The sequence below is a fragment of the Aulonocara stuartgranti genome (assembly GCF_965226115.1).
Source record: "Aulonocara stuartgranti genome assembly, chromosome: 9".
In the NCBI taxonomy this organism is placed as follows: domain Eukaryota; kingdom Metazoa; phylum Chordata; class Actinopteri; order Cichliformes; family Cichlidae; genus Aulonocara; species Aulonocara stuartgranti.
This window is the reverse complement of record NC_138960.1, coordinates 11,668,228-11,689,820: the sequence shown is the minus strand read 5'-3', so window position 1 is coordinate 11,689,820 and position 21,593 is coordinate 11,668,228. Positions and strand designations below refer to the sequence as shown.

General features: G+C 42.2%; 1 long non-coding RNA gene across 2 annotated transcripts; it reads left to right on the top strand.

Annotated features, from left to right (window-relative positions):
- Positions 1-340: 340 nt before the first annotated feature.
- On the top strand, positions 341-21,266 carry LOC309714973. 2 transcript variants are annotated; one of them, XR_014279111.1, is made up of 4 exons: positions 341-950; positions 17,592-17,688; positions 19,536-19,615; positions 20,304-21,266. It is a non-coding gene; the product is annotated as an uncharacterized lncRNA (long non-coding RNA). The 2 variants fall into 2 exon arrangements; XR_014279112.1 differs by having other exon boundaries at positions 17,592-17,716.
- The last annotated feature ends 327 nt before the right edge of the window (positions 21,267-21,593 follow it).

Here is a 21,593-nt window from a genome sequence, read left to right as displayed (position 1 = left end):
ATGGAACTAAACTAAATCACATACTGGACTACACCTCATCCCACCTCCTTTTGTATTGTCAACATTATTTTTGTTTTTGATATATATGCATATGTTTTTATTTCTTTTGTACATCCGTCTATACACTTCTCATAACAAACATAATATATATATATATTTGAGCTCTACTTTTGTTTCCTGTGTTTTATTCACACCCTCAGGCTCCATAGTCGAATCTTATTCTGATAGCTCATTGTCTATGAGGCTGCAGTCAGGCGCCCTGGTCCTTTAACCGCGTTATACTTACTAGGGTATATATATTAGACTTAATAGTCACTATATACAGTAATTGACTTCTATTCCTTTTACATCAAATTAAAACTTTGGGTGTCAGATAATTATTTATTAAAAGCTAGACATTTTAAATGAGAATAAGAAAGAAAAGTATGTCTTTGTGCCCCCTTTTCCCTGTTAATGCCCTATCGGCCCCCCTGGCTAAACTTTGCTAGATCCGCCCCTGCACAGTTACCAGCCGTCAGCTACGTAGAAAAAGATCCTCGAGTAGAAAAAAATATTAAATAAATTCTAACAACAGCTTATCAAGCTTAAACGTTCTGCTGTTGTTCAGCCGCTGGTTTCCTCTTTCTGGTGCAAAGTGGGCCAAAAACAAAGAAGAGAGACGGAGTCGCGACAGAAAAGCCGATCAGCTGATCATTAAGCAGTTTCACGATTGAAGTAGCAGGCGGAGAGCGAGAGGCAGTCGCTTGTTAAGCTTAACGTGGGAATGCTTTACAAACATTCAGAGATGGACTTACACACTTGCTTTACTTCTCTCGGGGATAACTTTGTCGGAGATGAAATGCCAGGTTGCTAGCGAAGCTCCAAATGCTATCCAGACCACCGACAGGTCCCGCATGCCACAGCCGCTCTATCACGTGATGCATACTGCTCCGACGTGCTAACGTTCTGAGGTGAGTTACGGCGTGTTGCAAGTTTTGTGAGGTGCTTTCGTGATATTTAATGGATCGGATTACATTTTTTATTTTTCTCCGATATCCGATCCAGTAATTTAGGTCAGGTCAGGCTGGGCAGTTTTCACGACCCTCTGCAACGCCTTCCGGTCCGAGGCAGAGCAGTTCCTGTACCAGACTGTTATACAGTTGGTCAGGATGCTCTCGATGGTGCAGCGATAGAAGTTCACCAGGATGTCTGAGGACAGGTGGTTCTTCCTCAGAGTCCTCAAGAAGAAGAGGCGCTGGTGAGCCTTCTTGACCAGCTTGGAGCAGTTGGTCGTCCAGATGAGATCCTCGGAGATGTGGACTCCCAGGAACTTGAAGCTGCTCACACGCTCCACAGCCGTCCCCTTAATGTGGATGGGTGGATGTGGGTCAGCATTCCTCCCATTCCTCCTCCTTTATGCTTTTCTGAATAGTTTCTGGGATGCTTAGAACTTGAATTGCACTGCTTTAAATTGTTTTTTTTGATGCACGTGCTGTTGTCTTTGCAAATTTGCATCATAGGATTGTTTTTCGTTTTTCCTGCAGTATATAAAAATTGGTGTATCTCTAAAATAAAACTATGAAGACACTCAAATTAAATTTCCTGTTGTTGTAAACTATTTTTTGGAACTTTTTTGTATTAAAGTTTTGAGGGATAAACATCTTAATTTTAAATTTTTTTGTAGTTTATTGCACTTTTTTTGCAATTCATGTAGTTACTATGGACTTAATGCATACATATTATTAAAATATGGGCTATAACAGTTGTATTGATGTATAGCAACTTGAAATGCTCCCAAAAATGGCACTACAGCATGTAAAAATATAAAGTAAGCTCTGCCGGACTTGCTTCTATGGTAGGTCTTAAAGGGTTAAAGACTATTTAAAATTAGGTCTTTGTTAAGGTGTCTGTTATGTGTACACATAACACTCATCCATCCCTTTATTTAGGTGCTGTTTTTACATTTGAGTCTTTCTTAGTTACGTGGCTTAATTAAAAAAAAAAGCTAATCATCTGCAAACGGTCAGGTTCAAGGCCTCGACAGACAACGAGCTGAAAAAACATCCAAAGTCCAAAGCAAATGCGGCATTATAATGTTAGCACTGGGTATAAATGAACTTTGTAAGATATGTAGTTTAATTGTAATTTGAAGTTTTAACATCTGCAAGTCCTTTTCTGCCTCCATTGTCCTTGTGCCTAGGTGCATGCTCAATTTCCAACATTATGTCAAAACAATAGCTCTTCACCTCAAATTTCATTTTGTAGAAGTGGGAAAAGTCACTGGGTGGTAAATCTTGCTAGGGCAGGTGTTTTCAGTTTGCTGTGCGTGCACATGGTGCCAAGATTCACAATTCAGACCTTGTGAATATTAACAGAAAAAACCTAAAAACCATTTTTGGGCTTGGAAACTATGGAGTCTAATGGGTCAAGCTGACGACCCAGTTCTCACAACAGTGATCCTCTCATTGGGTTTCAAGAAGCTTGATGTCCATGACCTGCAATGATGGACTTTAAAATAACAACTACAAATGGTGAAAGCAGTCCAGTGGTAGACAACAATAAGAGATTGAAGGAGAGTAGGGCCGAAGACCAATTCCCAGAGTTTTTTTTTTCCCAGAACCTCAAAATCTGCTTTTAACAATCTGCCTACACAAACAAAAACCTGGATGGTGGACAGATTAAGTTTTTAAAAAGAAAGGTTTTTTTGTAGATATCATACGCTGACTCACAATCAGCTATGCACAGATAAGCAATACCGTTTCTGAGGAAAAATACCATGGTGATTAATATTCAAAGATAGCTCAGTGTACTTTCTCTGAGCTGCAGTGTCTTAATTGCAGGTGAATTAATTACGGTCACTCTGGCACAGCTGGCTGCCGGCTGAGCTCACGGGCACAACACTGCAACCCCCCCCCCCCGGCTTCTGCTCCGCGGCTGCTGAGTGACCCTTCATCTGAGACTCTCCTCAGCTCTTTCTGGGACAGTGGCGCGGCTGCCCCTCTGTTGGTCTTCCTTGGTCTCTTGAGTTCTGGGGGCCTCTGGATGTCTGGAGTTTTGATCTCCTCCATACCCGCTTCATGCCCTGGAGGACGGGGCTGTGGCTCCTCACACCTAGCAGATCATTACATGAAGGAACCTTTTAAATATAAGCGCGTTCATGCTCACACACGGGTGCTCACACACACAAACTTCACCCTTTTTGGCTCCTACCTCAAAGCACACTGTGCGCTGTCGATCTTACGTGCTGCACAATAATGTTTAACACTTAGTATTTACTGTTATATTCCCATAGATCATCATGATGTTGTTTATCCCTTGTTAAATGCTTGTTTTCTTTTTTCTTTCTCAACAGGTGATCCAGGTGATTGATATATGTATTTTTGTCTGCTTATTTTGTTGGTTTTTGTTTTTTGCCCTTCTCTGCAGTTTTTTTCCTCTTTCTTTCTCCCTTTTCTTTTCCTCATTCAAGTCTGTCCCGTATCTAGCAAGTGAAAATAAAAAATAAAATAAACAATAAAAGGTGAATCAAATGACCATTACGGCAAGGGTGGGATGGTCAATTTGGTAAAGTAAATCCGTTGGGCATTTTTCTTTGCCTTTAGACAATAATTCTGATGGCAAAAGAGCCAAACGGGACAGGCAAAAAATAAAAAAATAAAAAAATAAATAAAATAAAAAAATAAATAAATTACAGGTGAAACACTTATGAAACCAGACTACCAGCCCTCCATCACCACCTGCATCCACTGACTAAACACATACACACCTGCTTCTGAAAATATTAACAATGGTAGGAGAACGGGCCATTGCACTTTAAAAAGATCCACAACAAAGCTATGAAGTAAGATGAGAATTGAAAATTACAGAAAGACTGGAGAAAAATCAATTGTGGCCTTTATATCCACAGCTTCAACTCCAAAGTATCCTGCTGCTTGAGTGCCATGGGCTGTTTTCTTTTCTTTCGGTGAACATGCCCCCTCCGAAGTGGTAGAATGGCCTGACTGCATGGTAGAGGTCAAAACCTACCTACCGGTCTTTCTATTAGAGTCACAACAAGTCTGGCAACTCTCACTGTTACAGGAGAACATTGAGGGTTAAAATATGTTAGTCACACAGGTTGCTATCAGCACACGTAGGTGAAAGAGAGAGACCAGAAATCTCTAAATGGCTCCCTGTGGCTGCACTGTGTCCAGGGAAAATGTATTGCCCTGAGCAGGCAATGTCAGAACACCAGGTGCAGAAATGCTTTTAGACTTCACAAAATGTCCTAAATAAAGCAAAGAATCAGGAGCAGACATGCCAACCTGGTTTCAGATACTGATAACAAGGTCATGGTGAATATCCTGTTTATTAACACAAGGGTTTTATTCCTTTTTTTTTTTTTTTTCCTTCTTTTTTAAATGACATCAGAAACAGCAGTATGCGACATTACGTGATGGCAGAGCTTCAGTTCATCCTTTGTCATTTTTTTTTTTTTTTTTTTTTAAATAAATAGGACAGGGGGAATGAATGAGAGAAAGAGGGGGAGAGAAAGAAAGAAAACCAAAGGGGAGAAGAGACGGTGAGAAGGGGGGGGAAGAGAGAGAGAGAAAAAAAAAAAAAAGAACTCCTGGGTCACCTGTATGGAGAAAAAAAAAACAAACAAACAAAAAAAACAAACAGAGGAGACAGCAAACAACAAAGAGCAACATAATAATAGAGAAAACAAAGCACCATCACAATAAACTAGCTAGCCATAGATATCAATATTTACTAAATAATAAACGATATTGTGCAGCACGCAAGATAGACAGCGCACAGTGTGCTTTGAGGTAGCAGCCAAGAAAGCTTTAGTCCGCGTCTGTGAATACCCATGTGTGCATACCTGTGTGGATCAGCATGCTTGCATTCCAAAGGTTTCTCCATGTAATGATCTGCTAGGGAGTGTGGGGGGGCCACAGCCCTGTCCTCCAGGGTGTGAAGCGGGTATGGAGGAGATCAAAACTCCAGACATCCAGAGGCCCCCAGAACACAAGAGACCAAGGAAGACCAACAGAGGGGCAGCCGCGCCACTGTTCCAGTAAGAGCTGAGGAGAGTCCCAGATGAGGGCTCGCCCAGCAGCCGCGGAGCAGAAGTCAGGGGGAGTTGCAGTGACGCGCCCGTGAGCTCCGCCGGCCCCCAGCTGCGCCTGAGTGACCGAGCCCCAGGCCGAGAGGCCGGGGGCACCCCACCTCCAAAGGGGCCCGAGCGAGCCCCAGGCCCCAGGCCCCGACAAGCGGCCGCCAAGGAGTGAGCCGGTGTGTACCCGGACGCCCACCCCCAGATACAAAGAACCACCAACACACCGACACCTGAGGGAGTCCGCCACCGGCAGGGGAAGTGGTGGTGGGTGGAGATAGGCCTCCAAACCTTGGAGGGCCTGAGGTGTCCCCAGAGAGGTGGCGTCTGATACCCAACCTGACATATAGACACAGACATACAGGCACACACAGACACAAACATCCATTCCCACCCTCATGCTCTCATATGCACTCACTCCACACTCAACCAACGTGGAGACAGACATAAAGAGACGCTGTACACACAATCACACTCCCCAAGCGTACTCTACAAACCGGGTCTAGGTACCCTTGCCCCTGGAGGGGGGAATTGCACCCAGACCCAGGTGGTGTTACCCTTTTCCCTGCGGTGGGGAGAGGCAGACCACCCCGACTCCGCAGCAGCAGGGAGGCCCCACACCCCAGACCGCAGTCGGACGGCCAACTCCTCCTACTAGCCCTCCCGCTCCAGCAGGCCGCAGAGAATGGGGGTGGGAGAAGACTCCAAACCTCCCTCCACCCGCTCATTGTAGTGTTGATGCATATGTGTTCTAAGGTGCAATTAAAACCCAGGAGGGCATGGAGCTACAAGGGTTTTATTCCATGTCAGGATACAATGCACCAAATGCAGATGTTTTTAAGGTCTCTGCATTTCCTTCAGTACAGATTTTCTGAGTTGTGCCAGAAATATAAATTATAAAAGAAAATGTCTTCACCATCCAGTGGGTGAAAGGCAGAACCACACAAAGATTTCTAATTATACTTCACACACAATATAAGAGTCAAGACATTCTGAGCTGTCTAATTATCACCAGAGAAAAGATTCTTGCATGATATACATCCACTCGGTAGTATTTTGCATTGTAACCAAACAGAACAGAGAGGAAGTATATATTATTCAAAATTATCTTAAATTTCATCAATGTATGTCCATTTGTTGTTTAGTGATGCCCGTGGAGGTGAAGTGTAGCTACAGTCGACATCAAACACCCAAGTCTTTATACCACAATAACAACCCTCTCAACACTCTCAGCTCATCCACAGATTGTCTTAGTTGCTAAAGTCAACTCCTATTTAGAAATATGAAAACTGCTAACACTCACTAAGTTTTCAGAGCTAAGAGGCGTTATACTAGTAAAATGTATTCAGTCTTCAACTAACATAAAATCAATAGAGACATGTTGATTTTTTTTAAAAAGACCTAAGGTTTTACTAAATTATTCATTTTGTAGGTCTCCAACAGATCTTTATTGCTGATTTTTGTGTTGATTTTTAATCATTCTTCCAGTAACCTGCAGTGAGAGCAGTGAGGACTTTTAGTTTTATGTAATAAAACAGCAGCAGAATATTTCACAGGGATAAATGGGAATAAAGACCCAGTGAAAGGCCCCAGGGGCCAAACTCTGCCAGGTTGCTGGTGTCAGCACAGGCCTTCCTCGCCAAGCCTGTCTCATTAGTAAGGCAGGGAAATGTCACAGGATGGCTAGCTGAGTAAAAGAGGTTGACCCAGCGCACCAGTGGAACTGTTCTGGGAGTGTGCACCTAAAATAAAGTAATGGAGAAAGCTCTGAATATTGTTTCACACTTTATTCAAGCAGCCATGTGTGGGGCTTTGTCTAGTGATGTGCATGTGTGTCTGTGTGTGCGTGTGTGTGTACCTTGATAGAAGGCTGTGGTACTTCTGTGGCACTGGGAAGTGGAATAAGGAGGAAGTAAGGACTGGTAAAAAGTCCTTGAGAAAGATCGTAGAAATGTTGCATCACTATTTCTGTGTTTTAATAGTCCTTTGTGAAACATAATGAGGAGAGAAGAGAATTTAAAGGTGGCCATGATGAATGATGAGAGAGTGATAAAACATTCTGACAGAGGTCGAAATGAGATGCAGTGAGACCAGGACAAAGACAACCTCTAGGCAGACACAGCAAGACACTTTTTTGAGCCATTAATGTGACTTGCAGTCTTGTCTATCCAAAGGTTGAACTTTAATTACAATTAAACTTGACTGGATTGTGGATTGTAATGCTTTTTTTGGTAATGAACAATACATTGTATATTTAGCAATAATTAAGAACAATTAAATAACCTAACGTAGTGGTTTTAATAAAAAGTAGTACTAATATTTCATGTAAATATTTTAAACTGACAGGATATTTCATTTTGAAATTCTTCAGTTTTAAATTACGTGTGATTTCATTTTTGTTTTTTTTACATCTTAATGGTAATGAATCTGCTTGTGTTTCCCTTGTTTTCCCTTGTTTAATGATGAATTTCAAAATCCCCATCTTTAACAGTACTTAACAGTACTCATCACTGAGTTCTAAATGAGTTCATGAGTTCTAAATGCTGAACTCAGTACCATGTCTGGCCTTAACGTTTTTCTGCTAATGGTCTTCAGGTTAACTTTCAGTTACCAGTCTTGTGCCATTGCTAGCAGGCTGGAAGGAATGCTGCTGCCAAGTTTTTCCATCAGCCCTGACAAAGGCAATGGTCTTCTTCTCTGGGTGGAGGCAATTGGAGTGGCTAATGCCACTACACATTGTGTTTGCGTTCGCCTTCAAGATTGGTCATGGTGCCAGTGGTAGCATCCCACACCCGGGGCTTTCAAACAGCAGCTGAGGATGTGATCAAGAGTCCCTGTCTCTGAGCACAGCTGGCAAGCTCCTGACTCCACTTTCCCCCAGCAGAACAAATTGAATGGCCTTGGTAGAACATCGTAGACAGCCTGGATAAAGGATTTGATGCGCTGGGGCACAGCCTTCCACAGTGCAGTCTATGAGACCTTGTCTTCCACTGCTTGCTCCCATCTTGCCCAGGCTCCCTGCTTTCGCATTGCAACTGCCCTGCTGATTTGCTCATTTTCCACTGGTGCACACACCTGGAAACCCCCTTGTGTCTTGTTGTAGCAAGGTGATGTACTTGTGCCAATACCTGCTCTTCCTTGAGCTACCACTCCCATTAAGATTTGGTGCATCAGCCATGACTCCGCAGCATCACAGCCTCTGCTGCCTTCCACATATAGCCTGTCCTGACTTTGATGTCTGCCTGGAACAGTTTTTAGTCAGAAGATTCCTGGTACTTTAGTACCTCCCTTGTCAGGGCCATCCTGAACTCTTCATTCGGGCTGCTGAGGGGAAGCTTCACTTTGTTGCACTATCCATACAAGGCAATGTTAGTTAGGCTCTATGGCAGTCCCAGAAACCTGCTCACTCTTCTCTTGAAGCCCACAACTGTAGAGATCTTGTAGACTAAAAGAGGCCATAGAATTCTCAGGAGGATAGCATTTTGGTACAGCCAGGCCTTAAACCTACTAGGTAGGCCTGATTTATTGAATAGAGTTAGCCAGGTTTCCAGATCTTGGTTAGTGACTCAGATGGATGATGTGTCCCTCAGATTGCAGTTGAGTACCTTCCCGTGGCTCTTTACCAGTTTTTCTATGATTGGATGCACGCTACCAAGTGTGAAGCAGAACTTGTGGGAGGTTTTGCCTTTCTTTAGCACCAGAAATCTTGACTTTAATGGTTTGAAGCTCATGCAGGCCCAGGTAATTAGCTCCTTGAGGCCCTTCAGAATCCACCTACGTCCTGGGACACATGTTGTTGTCACCACTGGGTCCTGGTAAAGGATCCTCTACACTCAACCTCAGCAGCCTTTACCACCATGTTTATGGCAAGGGAGAAAAGTATTACAAACATGGTGCACACTGTGATGATCCCCTTCTCAAGCTTGCCATGCTGAGGTTGCTGTCCCAGACTGTCTGGCTTAAGTGGCGGTAATAGTTGAGAATGAGGTTTTTGCCTGTTATGTGGTAATAGATTACTACCTCTATGGGATATATCTTAATCTAAATCCTTAGCTATGATTTAAATCCAGTGACAAAATTTAAATATGCAAAAACTGGTCCTACCAGTGGTCAAAACCAGTTCCATATTTATGGGACTGTTACAGTGGCCAAATGTTAGTTTTATCACAGATTCTGGTTTTATGACAGTTAAAATGTTTTTATTAAATAACCTGCAATGTTAGCATACACAAGGTTGATGTAGTATTCCAGAACTATTTTGGTGGAACACATAGAAAACCTAATCCAAAATCACTCCTTAAATTAAAAGTGAGATAAAAATATTTTAATGAAATAAGCAGGGGAATCAGCCACAACATGTATGATTAACAGTTAAGTGGAGATATCATCTGAATTTCAGGAGTGGGACCACTCCCCCTTCATGCCCCCTCTGGCCTCAGCCTATAAAAGCTCCCCTTCTCCAATACCCGCTGTTCTCATTTTCATGCGAACACTCCTCGTCGTCAGACACCTCACAAATTCTAGGAGCTTGATTCCTACTCACCCTTCGGCTCATCACCATGAATTCCCCGTCGCGCCGCCGTTCCCACGCTCTGGTGAGGTCTCCCGAAGCTTCTTTGCCCACGAATATCACCGACTTTACTGTCGCCCGTCTCCAACGAGCCCTGAAAGAGAGGGGCATTCACTTTCGTCGATCCGATAGCAAGGCTACATTATTCAGTTTCTTCTTAACTTCATAGTCATTCACCGAACGCAGTTAATTCTCTTCCGGACACAAACGAAGCTAGCGCTTCCATTAACAACGCTTCCTCGCTCCTTTCAGCCTCACCCAGCCAGCTACAGCCGCAGCTCGCCACCACTCTGCATGCTCCCTCCTCAGCTGCTCCTCCCACTCAGCGTGACACTCGTCTAGGGTTGCCAGTTCTGCGTGCCCCTATCCCCCCCTTCGCAGCTTGCCCCAACAAACCCTCTCAGCACCGAGTTGCCAGGCCCTCAGCCACACATTCCTCCATTGCTAAACTCTGCCACCAACCTCGGCACCGGGATGCCAAGTTTTCAGCCACCTTTTCCTCCTCTGCTAAACACCACAAGTAACGTCAGCACCGGGATGCTGGGTTCTCAGCCACTCATTCCTCCTCTTTTAAATGCCACAGCTAACACCTGCACAGCGTTGCCAGGTCCTCTCACCTCCGCTACTTCCCACTGTATTTCAGCTAACATTCCTACAACCAGCCGTCCGACTGCTCCTACCTCCTACCCAGCAGCTTTTCCTTCTCCCATCGGTGAAGTTCAGAGCTGCACCTGGCCTAGCCTTTTCGCCCAGGCTCCATTTCTCCAAGCTAACACCACCCAGTTTTCGATGGCCACAGCAATTCCTCCTCCCAACCCACTGGCCCCAAAGCCTTCTCCTGTATCTGCTAACCTTCGCCAGCTCATTCTTCCTCCTCCCACGCAACCTGCTCTTCCTAGGGTGCTAGATGGCCACGATGGTCCCATTATTATACATGGTGCAGCCCCTTCTCAGTTGAAAGAGCTCACCCCGGTCGAGATTGCTCTAGCCTTCTCGTTATACAGAGAGCTTCTCAGGCAGCTGCTCGCCTTCAGCAATTTAACCAAGACACCTTCTGGGGCAGTCTCGATCAGGAAATCTACTGCCACATCTTCACTGCCCGTTCTTCCATCTCCTGCAAGTTGTGCGGCGCCCCGCCACATCCCGCTTCCGCCTGCATAGTCCCAGCCCAAAAGATTCACAGCCCTTGTGCCGTCCTTCCGTTCCCTCCCGCTTGACCCCAGATCCCGTACCAGAACCTTCTAAACCCACAATCTTCACCCCCAGCATGCCTTTGCCTCACGATTCAGACAGGCGGGGCAGGCCCATCAAGCACCTTGGAGGCCGTACCATTTGCAATAACTTCAACGACTCCAGCTGTTCCTTGTCTCAACGCCGCTCTCTTCACTGCTGCTCCTTTTGCGGCGGTAACCATTCCCGCCCCGCATGCCCCCACAACCCCACCAAGCCATGGCTAGCTCCGTCAGCCTCCACACCCATCCACATTCCAGCACTAAAAGTCGCCTTACAAAATCACCCTAACCCAGACTTCGTCAACTTCTTAATAAAAGGTTTCTCGGAGGGCTTCCACCCAGGGATCATCGCCCAGCCTTTGGTTTCTTGCACTTGCAATAACCTGCAGTCAGCACTCAAAGACCCAGAAACCGTCGACAGCCTGCTCGCCAAGGAAGTCAGGGAGGGTTTCATGATCGGACCCTTCCCCGAACCTCCCTTCCCTCTCTTTTGCATCAACCCTCTGGGCATCGCCACCAGGAAATATTCAGGAAAAAATCGCATAATCATCGATCTTTCTGCTTCCCATAGCAGTCAGATTCCAAGCATAAATAGCCTCATTCCCAGCGACGACTACTCTCTCAAGTACTCAACAGTGAACCATGCCATCTCTCTCATTAAACTCGCCGGCAGAGGCGCATGGCTCTCTAAAGCTGACATCACAAGGGCCTTCAAGGTCTTGCCGATTCACCCTGACTTCTGGCACCTGTTCGGAGTCAAGTGGAGGGATACCTACTATTTCGCCGTCAGACTGACCTTCGGTTGCAAAAGCAGCCCCAAGCTGTTTGATTCACTCTCCGAAGCTCTATGTTGGATCCTCTCTAACAACCATATGCTGCCTTTTTTGGTTCACCTCCTCGAACACTTCCTATTCATCTCCCCTCACACGTCACCACCAGCTCACGGGTTATCCACTCTGAGGTTAGTCTTCTCCGAACTTGGCCTTCCTTTGTCGGAAGAGAAAACAGAGGGACCTTCGACATCCCTGGAGTTCCTCGGGATAACCCTCGACAGTGAACGTTTCCAGGCCTCCCTGCCCACCGAAAAGCTCAATCACATCACCCTTCTCCTCCAAAGCTTTCTCCTTGCTCCCACTTGCTCTAAATGACAGCTGCTCTCCCTGTTGGGACACTTAAACTTCGCTCTACGCATCATCCCTCAAGGCCGCTCCTTCATCTCTCACTTGCTTTCACTCGCTGCATCTAAACCGTCACTCCTCGACTCCATCACGCTGGACAGCTCTTCCAGGGCCGAACTGCGTCTCTGGCAACTTCTGCTCGCCAACTGGAACGGCATCACCTTCTTCTACAATGATCGGCTGTCCCACCCCGATGGTGTTCAGCTCTTCACAGATGCCGCCCCTTCTGCCGGCTTTGGGGGCTATTATGGCCGAGGGTGGTTCTCTTCAGCTTGGCCACCCGAGTTCCGTAAATATATCCACGATCAGTTCCTGCCTTCATCAGCTGTTTACGAAATTTACCCGGTACTCATCGCAGCCTTACTGTGGGGCCACGAATGGTCAAAAAAAATCTATCCTCATTTGGTCCGACAACTTCGCTGTAGTCGACATTATCAACATCAGTATCAGTCACCCATCAGTTCCTATTCAGAGCGGAACACATTCCAGGCCACTTCAATTCCATTGCCGACTTCCTGTCTCATCTCTCCCTCCAGACATTCAGAGCCTTGGTTCCCCACGCAGAGGCAGCTCCAAACCCCTTTCCTTCATTTTCAGCCACGACGTTCGAGATCTAAACCCCAGCATCGCAGAACTTATCAGCATCTCCCAAGAAGCGATTTTAAATAGCCTCGTAGCAAGCTTCTGTTCATTGCATCAAAACTCCAACCTGCCCTTCTTGTCATTCGACATTGCAACAGTTTCCAGCTTCATATCCATGCCTTCGGGTTCCAGAGCATCACAATTCCCTCCATAAAGCGGCATCTATTTCCTTGCCAAACTGCTCACAGGTTCACCACGCCCAAACATTACTCATTGCTCTTGAAGACGTTATCATTGTCAAAGTCTCAGGAGATGCCTTGACTGTAAATGCAGGTTGTACTCAAGAGCAGCAAGGCCAGATTAGACTTTGTTAGAAGACATCCAAATAAATAAATACATAATCTTGGACAGTTCAAACCAAGATTAACTTGTACTAGAATGACTGGAGGAGAAAAATATGGAAAAGGAAAGGAACGGCTCATTATCTGAAGCATACCGCATCATCTGCCAGACATGGAGACAGCGCTATGGCATTGGCATGCACGGCTGCCAATGGGATCAGGGCACTAGTGTTTATTGATGATGTGACTGCTAATACAAATAGCACAATGAATTCTGAAGTGTACAGGACTACACTCTCTTCTCAAATTAAGCCAAATACTACAAAAAAGATTAGATGGCGATACACAGTGCAAATCGATACTGACATAAAGCATAATATAAGAGCAACCAAAGAATTTCTCTAGACAATGAAACTGAATATTAGCAATATCAGTCTCCTGCTTTTCAGTTTAGACCATGCTTTTAGTTAACTCACTGTAACACAAAACTGAAGACAGAGAGACCCACAAACAAACACAAACACTACAGTACAGACCTAGCAGAGCATCTCAAGGGAGGAAATACAGCATTTGGTGTCCATGGGTTTTAGATTGCAGGTGGTCATTGAGTGCAACAGATTGCTTTGTAAGACAATTTTCAAACAGTAGCAATTATTTTCAAACATTATGCATCAAAGTATTACAAATAATTGGCATAATTATGAATATGTTATATTGTCCAGTTACCTTGCAGCCCAGGGAGATAATATATGTGTAAAAATTGACTTAAATAAACTCTTAATGTATTTTTTAATCAAATGTTATACCATATATTGTGCTCTTGGGGAAAAGTTGCCAGTGGCTTGCTGCACCAGAAATAGCAATAAGGTCAAGACAAGTGATTATTATGGAGATCTTGATGCCAGAATTGTGCTAAGTCTGATTGCTATCATTAGTGTTAATTACTCATTAGCCGTGAGAGCAACTGACAATAATATATGTTGATTTCTGACAATGACTCACTGGCGTTTTGAAAAGCAGTAAAGGCAGGTGGACAGAGAAACACTAACTTCCTAAATTTCACATTATTCAGATACAAGAAGTCTCTGAAATCTGTGCTGACTACTCATTGAATTATGTCGGATCTCCATCGAAGTCACAACTACAAGCAAACACGATTTGATTAAAGTGAAAACACACAAACAGTTGTACTTTTCAAGTCTTTATTGAACGCATTGAGTAAATGAATAAACATTTAAAATTCAGGCTGGAAGACGCAAATGTCCTCTGTGCTACTAAAACTTACTGAACTGAAGTCAGTTGTTGCATGTAAATTTAGGGTATATCTAAATACAAAAAATAATAAAACATAGTCATTCAGCATATTGAAATTCAAGACTAGACTAGTCTAGAATCTGTCTCTTCCTGATGAGCTGAGTAAAATTCGGTAGTATAAAAAGCTTTTCACCTGGAAAAAGAGTGCTAAAATGTCCTCGGAGACCAGAGGTCAGTGTGGTCCCATTTAAGGCCTTTATGAAGGCTTTAGACTAGAGCTTTCCCAAGCTGTAATTTATTAGTCATTCATAGCTGACTATTCATTAGTTCATGATAACAAAAATGGGGATAATACATTACTTTTGGCCGTCTCCATAGGAGAAATTGTGCAGAACTAAAAGAGCTGAAAAAGAGCTCAAGGTGAATGGTAATATAATTGCAGAGCTCGATAACCTCGTTTTTCTTTTCTTTTGTTTGTTTGTTTTTTTGAGCCCACTCTAAGAAAAGCATTGAATAAAAACTTGATGATACCATGAAAAAAACTCACTAATCTCACCAAAATATTCTCCCAATATTCCATGGCCATATGAGGTACAAGCAGAAACTCCATGACAGAAATTCTCAATTTGAAGGAAAGAAAAGATACCACACACCAATTCCAAAAGATAATTTCAGCTGTGTGTGGAGGGAGGATGATGGTTTACGGGTTATTTGCTATCTCAGGGACTGGAAACCTTGCAGTCTTTAGTCAGCTAAAATGAGTTTAGTTGCTATGGGATAACCACAAGAGGGCTAATCAATCAAGAACCCTGTATTAAAGAGTTTTTTAGACGGGAATGGTATAAAATGACTCCTCAGTGGCTTTAGGAATAATATGAGGATGTTACCTCCAAAACTTTCACGGTTTACTAAATTCAGTGTTTTCAATTAGTATGTTAAAAGTACAGCTGTTCATTATTAGTGCATTATTAGTTTTGATATGTTGAGCCTCAGTATTCTTATGAAGATTGATTTCTTGATTTAGTATCCATAAAATAAAATCCAATCTATTATTCAGAGATTAGCAAACTTTGACACACACACACAAAACTGCCATTTCTTTCTAATAGGGCAGCCTGAATAAAATTAGCCTTACATGCATGTGATTGTGACACCAGGTGAGAGTCATTGCTTTCTAGTTTATGTCAGCCAATGCAAGTCGAAGGTTTACATAGTGGACATGTAGAACACCTTCTCTAGCTTCGTGGAGAATTCAATAGCCTGCTACAATCAGCCATGTCAGCAGTTCGTACTTTTTTCTGAGGTTTTTGAACAGACGGGTGTTTAAAACAGAGTCAGTAGGTGTTCTAAAGTGTGTAAAACTTACGGCAACAGTTGTGAGCTGATCTCTATCTCCATTTTGCTCTTAAACTGGATGTTTTTGAAAATATATGCTACTCTAAAAGTCAGATATGGTTGGGACTGATACTTGTGTAAGACGTTGTATTAGTAGGGGCCAACTTGTTTGCGTGGAGTCTCAAAGGCAACAGCTGAGAAGAAGCCAGAAACAAGGCTAACTGACAGCAGGGAGTTTGAGGGCACATGTTTTACACTCATACAGCATGTGGAACAGCAAGTGGAAAAGATCAGGATCAGAGGAAAAAATAGAACAAGTACAAGTACATAACACAATCATGAGGGCAGATATATATATATATATATATATATATATATATATATATATATATATATATATATATATATATATATATATATATATTTATTTATTTATTTATTTATTTTTTTTTTCCATCTGTTTATCTGCTCATTTATCCTTAGAGATCATATCAGTCCTGTAGGGTTAAGGTTTTGTAACAGTTTCACAAAGTATTTTAAATGATTTCTCATGTTACTGTCATTAGTCAAGTCAAGTCAACGTTTATTTCCATAGCACATTTAAAAGACTAGTGTACATCAAAGTGCTTCACAATAAAACTCCAATGCTGGTTTTTATTATGTTACTGTTATTAGTTTAACCAATAGAGAACAAATGGTTAGAACTTTGTATGCGATGGCAGTTGACAGTGGTTTGGATGTGTGTGCATTTAAGTCTGTGTGTTTTCATGTGTCAAATGGATGCTGTGAGGATTATAAGCACAGTCTGTGTAAAACTCTAATGAGTAAAAATATCCCTTCTGCTAATCCAGTCATCTAATGTGGCCAGATGATGCAGTGTTGCAAAGTCACTTTAATCAGTTATAATGAAGTTTGAATAGAAATGATGCAGCCTGACCTCCCACCGCCTCTCCAGCTGTGCCTCCCAGCCTACATCAATAGGAACTTGATCATCTGTGGTGCTGATTCATCCAACGAGAGATGTAACTTTCACTTTGGTCACTTAGGTTAGTTTTCGTGTATGAATAGAGGCAATTAACGCTGTTTCTTCACAAGAAGATGCGGGTATCCTACCTTGAGCAGACATATTGCCGCTGGCTGTCTTCACCTAACACCTTCAACCGGATTAGGAGGAAATCATGATCAAAGGTGGGAAGATTATATTGGACGTTTGGGGCTGATTGGTCGGAGTAACATGTGGGCCACTGTGTACCTATGGTTCACAATAAGGGCTTGATCTAATTATAGAAGGTCGGATAAGGAGAGAGCTACTAGAAAAGTCAGAGAAAAGTAGTATTAATAGTATGTAGCTTTGGAAAAAAACCCAAACCCTTTGACATGACTTCACTGACATCAGTTTGATGTGCGAATATTACACAAAAAGGTCACCAGTCAAATAGTTCCAAATATACAGCTTATGGCCTTTGATGCCAAATATTCAGATACATACAGAATAAGTGAAATGTGACCTTGAAAGACCTCCAGGGTTGTCCGAGGTACCTTTAAATAATGTGAATGGGTGACATGTCTGATCAGGATGACAAAATGTAATCGTCTTCAAAGTGGGATACAGGAAGAAGGCTTTTACTGTAATTCAAAATCAAAGGAATAGCTTTGTTTTGTGGCTGAAGCTTAGAGGAAGATTTTCCTGTAAAGCCCTGAAAACATTAAAACAATGTTGCTACTGTACCATCTCCAAATTAAAATGTTTCTGCCCTGACTATCCTCTCATCCGCCGAGAGAGATTAACTTAGCAGAGAAGAAATATGACCATAACTCACCTAAGTCAAACCCCATTTCATCACAGGACACGACACAGTTTTTCAGGATTGATAAAACTGTTTCTGAATAGAATCAAATAATGTATATTTTGAAGGCAATTTATTAGTAATTGCTTGAATTACATTGTTATCAATTGCCATTTGACTCAATGAAAATACTGCCTACACATTACAATAACAATGTTTGTTTGTTTGTTTTTAGGTTATACTTCTGTCACGTCTAGAGAGGCAGACGGCGGGGAGTGAGGAGAGTGTGCACCCAAAAGCAGACGCACAGAGCTGATGGATGCTAACAAAAAGTGAGACTTTTATTTGGATGAAAAAAAGGTATAAATAATTCTCTCCCCCTCCCTCTCCTGTTTCTACTTCAATCATGAAACTGATCAATGATCAGCTGATCGGCTTTTCTCTCTTGTTTATTTATCGCCTACTTTGCGCCAGAAAGAGGAAACCAGCGGATGTCGCATTAAACAGCAGCAGCACGTTCAAGCTTGATCAGCTGTTGTTAGAATTTTTTTAATATTACTTTCTAGTATCAGCTGATGTTTGCTGGAGCCACAGCTGTAAAAGCTGCTGGTCATGATATGGTTTGGTTATCTGGTGAGAGGGAAACATGAAGATGAAACCAGGAGATGTCCTTACTGGATCATCAGAACTGAACAGGTGATGGAGAAATAGGTTTACCTTTTAGGTGACATGAATGAGTTGAAGGGAAGTTATGAACTGTTTCTGAGAGACAAATAAAACCAGGATCCTTTTTCTACGTAGCTGACAGCTGGTAACTGTGCAGGGGCGGATCTAGCAAAGTTTTGCCAGGGGGGCAGGTAGGGCATTAACAGGTAAAGGGGGGCACAAAGAAATACTTTTCTTTCTTATTCTCATTTAAAATGTCTCACTTTTAAAAAAATAATTAACTGAATCTTACAACAAACGATTGATAGATCGATACATATATACCAGCAAAACAGTGTACATCACCGTCACAATAGTGTTTGTTTTCAACTTATATAGACTGTTGTAACTCTGACTCTGATCAGTCCTTACTTCATCACCTGCAAGATATTCAAAATGCAGCAGCTCGCCTTTAGACGCAAAAGAAATGGTGCAATCACATTACAAGTAAACTGGCCTCCTTACACTGCCTTCTAGTCCATTTCAGGATTCTCTTTAAAATTTTATTGTCCGCTTTTAACAGTCTCAGTGGTTTGGTGTCACCTTACTTAACAAAACATTTTTTCAGAGATCTATGAAACAGCTGATAATGGAGATTCTGATATCCAGGTTTAAAAGCACAGTCGATAGAGCCTTTTCAGTGGCAGCTTCTAATCTTTGGAGCAACTTTTCACATAGGAGCTGCCCAGTTTTGCAATCATTTCAAAACAGTTTTCAAAAACTAGTTGTTCTTGTGTGTTTTCGTGTGTAGTTGAGCAGAATACCCTGTGTTTTTATTACGAAATCACTGTCCTATTTACTTGTTTTATTTAATTTTTAGTGTATATTTATTATTAATTTAAGTTTTGTATTATATAGTGGGCAGCACGGTGGCACGGTGGTTAGCACTGTTGCCGCACAGCAAGAAGGTCCTGAGTTCAATTCCAACATCAGGCCGGGGTCTTTCTGTGTGGAGTTTGTATGTTCTCCCCGTGTTTGCGTGTTGTCTCCGGGTACTCCGGCTTCCTCCCACTGTCCAAAGACATGCACTTAGTGGGGATAGGTTAATTGGTTAATCCAAATTGCCCATAGGTGTGAATGAGCGAGTGAATGTGAGTGTAAGTGGTTGTCTGTCTCTGTGTGTTGGCCCTGCGACAGACTGGCGACCTGTCCAGGGTGTACCCCATCTCTCGCTCTATGACGGCTGGGATAGGCTCCAGCGACCCTGAAAAGGATAAGCGGACCCGAATCGATGGATGGATATTATATAGTGTATATTTTGTATAACTTGTACAGCATGTTGGTCAATGGAGGTTGTTTTAAACCTGTTATATAAATAAACTTAACTTGACTTAACTTGACATTGCGTGCCACTGAAGAACTTACTAATTTAAGGTTACCCAGTGGGTAGGAGTTCTATTTGTTATAATGTATCAACAAAGCTAAATGACTAAACATTGGTAAATAACATTATCATTCCATTGTTTCCTAACAGTTGCTTAGGCTGCTGCCCCCGCGACCCGGCCCCGGACAAAGCGGATGAAGATGGATGGATGGATGTTTCCTAACAGTAATGTAATTATCTGCTAAAGCTGAATTCAGTTAGCAATTTAATAATGATGAAAATTGTAATGTGTTACCAATTTCAGAAAGCAGTGTTGTTTTGACATATGGACCTCTCACAACCACAATAGGAAAATGGATACAAAGTTGACTTCACATACTGATGGGATTTTGCATTCATGTCTGAGGGCAGCAGAATAGATTAATTCACAACTTAACCAGAATTGTGGCTGGTCCCTTGAATCATGGTGGCTGAAAAACGGTTGATCACAATGCAATATTAAACAGTCAACTGAGCACTGAAGTCTTTCTGTATCCAGAGAACTCACACAGGGCATTTGTCACAAAGCGTACCACCACATGATCAATAAAACATGGGCTGTGCATGAGATAGTGGCAGACTTACTCTGGAGGCTGCAATACTTTTGTCCGATGCTTTCGAAAATACTAAATTAACTGTTTTTGTTAAAGCTGAGATAAGGTGTACTTTGGAATACTCTTTTATTTAAGACAAAATTATACTTGACTTTTTTTCAAGGCCCCTGCCACTGAAACAATATTTTACTTCCAACAGCAAAACGACCAAAGAACTGCCATATGTATGTTCTTTTTTTTATCTGTTCACAGAACAATGAAGGCCTGATTGATGAATTTCTGCATTGATGCTTGTTTTTGTTAAAGTCTTTTTTCATCTCTGCAGAGAAACAAGACTCTTAGTTCTTGGTTACCTCCCTCACAAGACCCGTGTTGCCTGGTTACAGAGTTTGACCAGACAGACAACTTTGAAAGTCTTGCTGTCTCTTAACATCAAACATTTCACAAAAATGTGCCTTGCTCAGTCCTATAAAACCTATCAGGTAAACAAAAGTACATTAGATTTATGCTGTTTTCTTACTTCTCTGTCTGTGAAGAGTTCATGTATATGATGTCTAAGCTATTTCATTTACATGAACTTTGTGAAACAGTTTTGATAACCTTTCTATTTACACTTGGCCTCCATTCCAGTCATGGAAAGCAACCTTGTGCCATAAAGTATATATGGCTTACATAAGAACATTATGTTTTGTTTAGATGGGAGGGTGGAGTTTTCAGCACAGACAGTATAAAACATTGATGTGATTTCTTAATCTGAAAAGTGAAGCTGGCACCTAAAGGGCCTTAAACATTTAACAGTTATTTTTAATTACAACCATGGCTGATAGTTATAGAATAAAACAGAATACAATAGAATTGCACTTTATGGTCATTGCACATGTACAACGAAATTCTAGGAGCTCCACACCAGCTGTGCCAGAATAAAATATAAATAGTAGACAGTAGGAATAAATAGCAAACATGAGAAATATATACAAAAATAAGACAAAGTCTTTTTCTATGTCTGCAAAAAGTCTGGTCCTATAGACATCTGTGAAAAATGTCTCTCTGACTTGACCCTTGACTTGACTTAAACACTTTCCTGGTGAGTTTATAGACTCAGTCACTCATTTTTGGTCATATTCAATAAAAGATGAGCAAGATTTTGTCGATGTGGCACACTATGCTCCTGGGCTCACCAAATGACTTGTGGTTACCAAGTTGTTATCCAATGAGTGTATGTATCACAGTTAGCTCAGTCAAAAGAACTATTACTTAATAAAAAAACATCTAATCAATGTATAATTATATAAAGGCTGATTAATAAAAGAAATGTTAAAGGAAGAAATGGCTTTGAAAATTAAATGTGTTCTGTTAACACGTTTGTTTCTGTTGTAAAGTTGGACATTTTAACATGGTATATCTTCTCCCTCTCACATCTACTTGAGTTAATTGACATCAATAAAGCTCAATTTTAAGAATAACAACAATTCAGGCATTTGAATGGCCTCAGACAAACATCCTCGACAAAGCTGTCTATATTTGGAAGGATAAATAGAGTAGCAGTGCTACAAACGTCACTTTTCTGACTCTCCCTCTCTTTATCCGTTGCCCATCTTTTGTACGGCTATTTTGC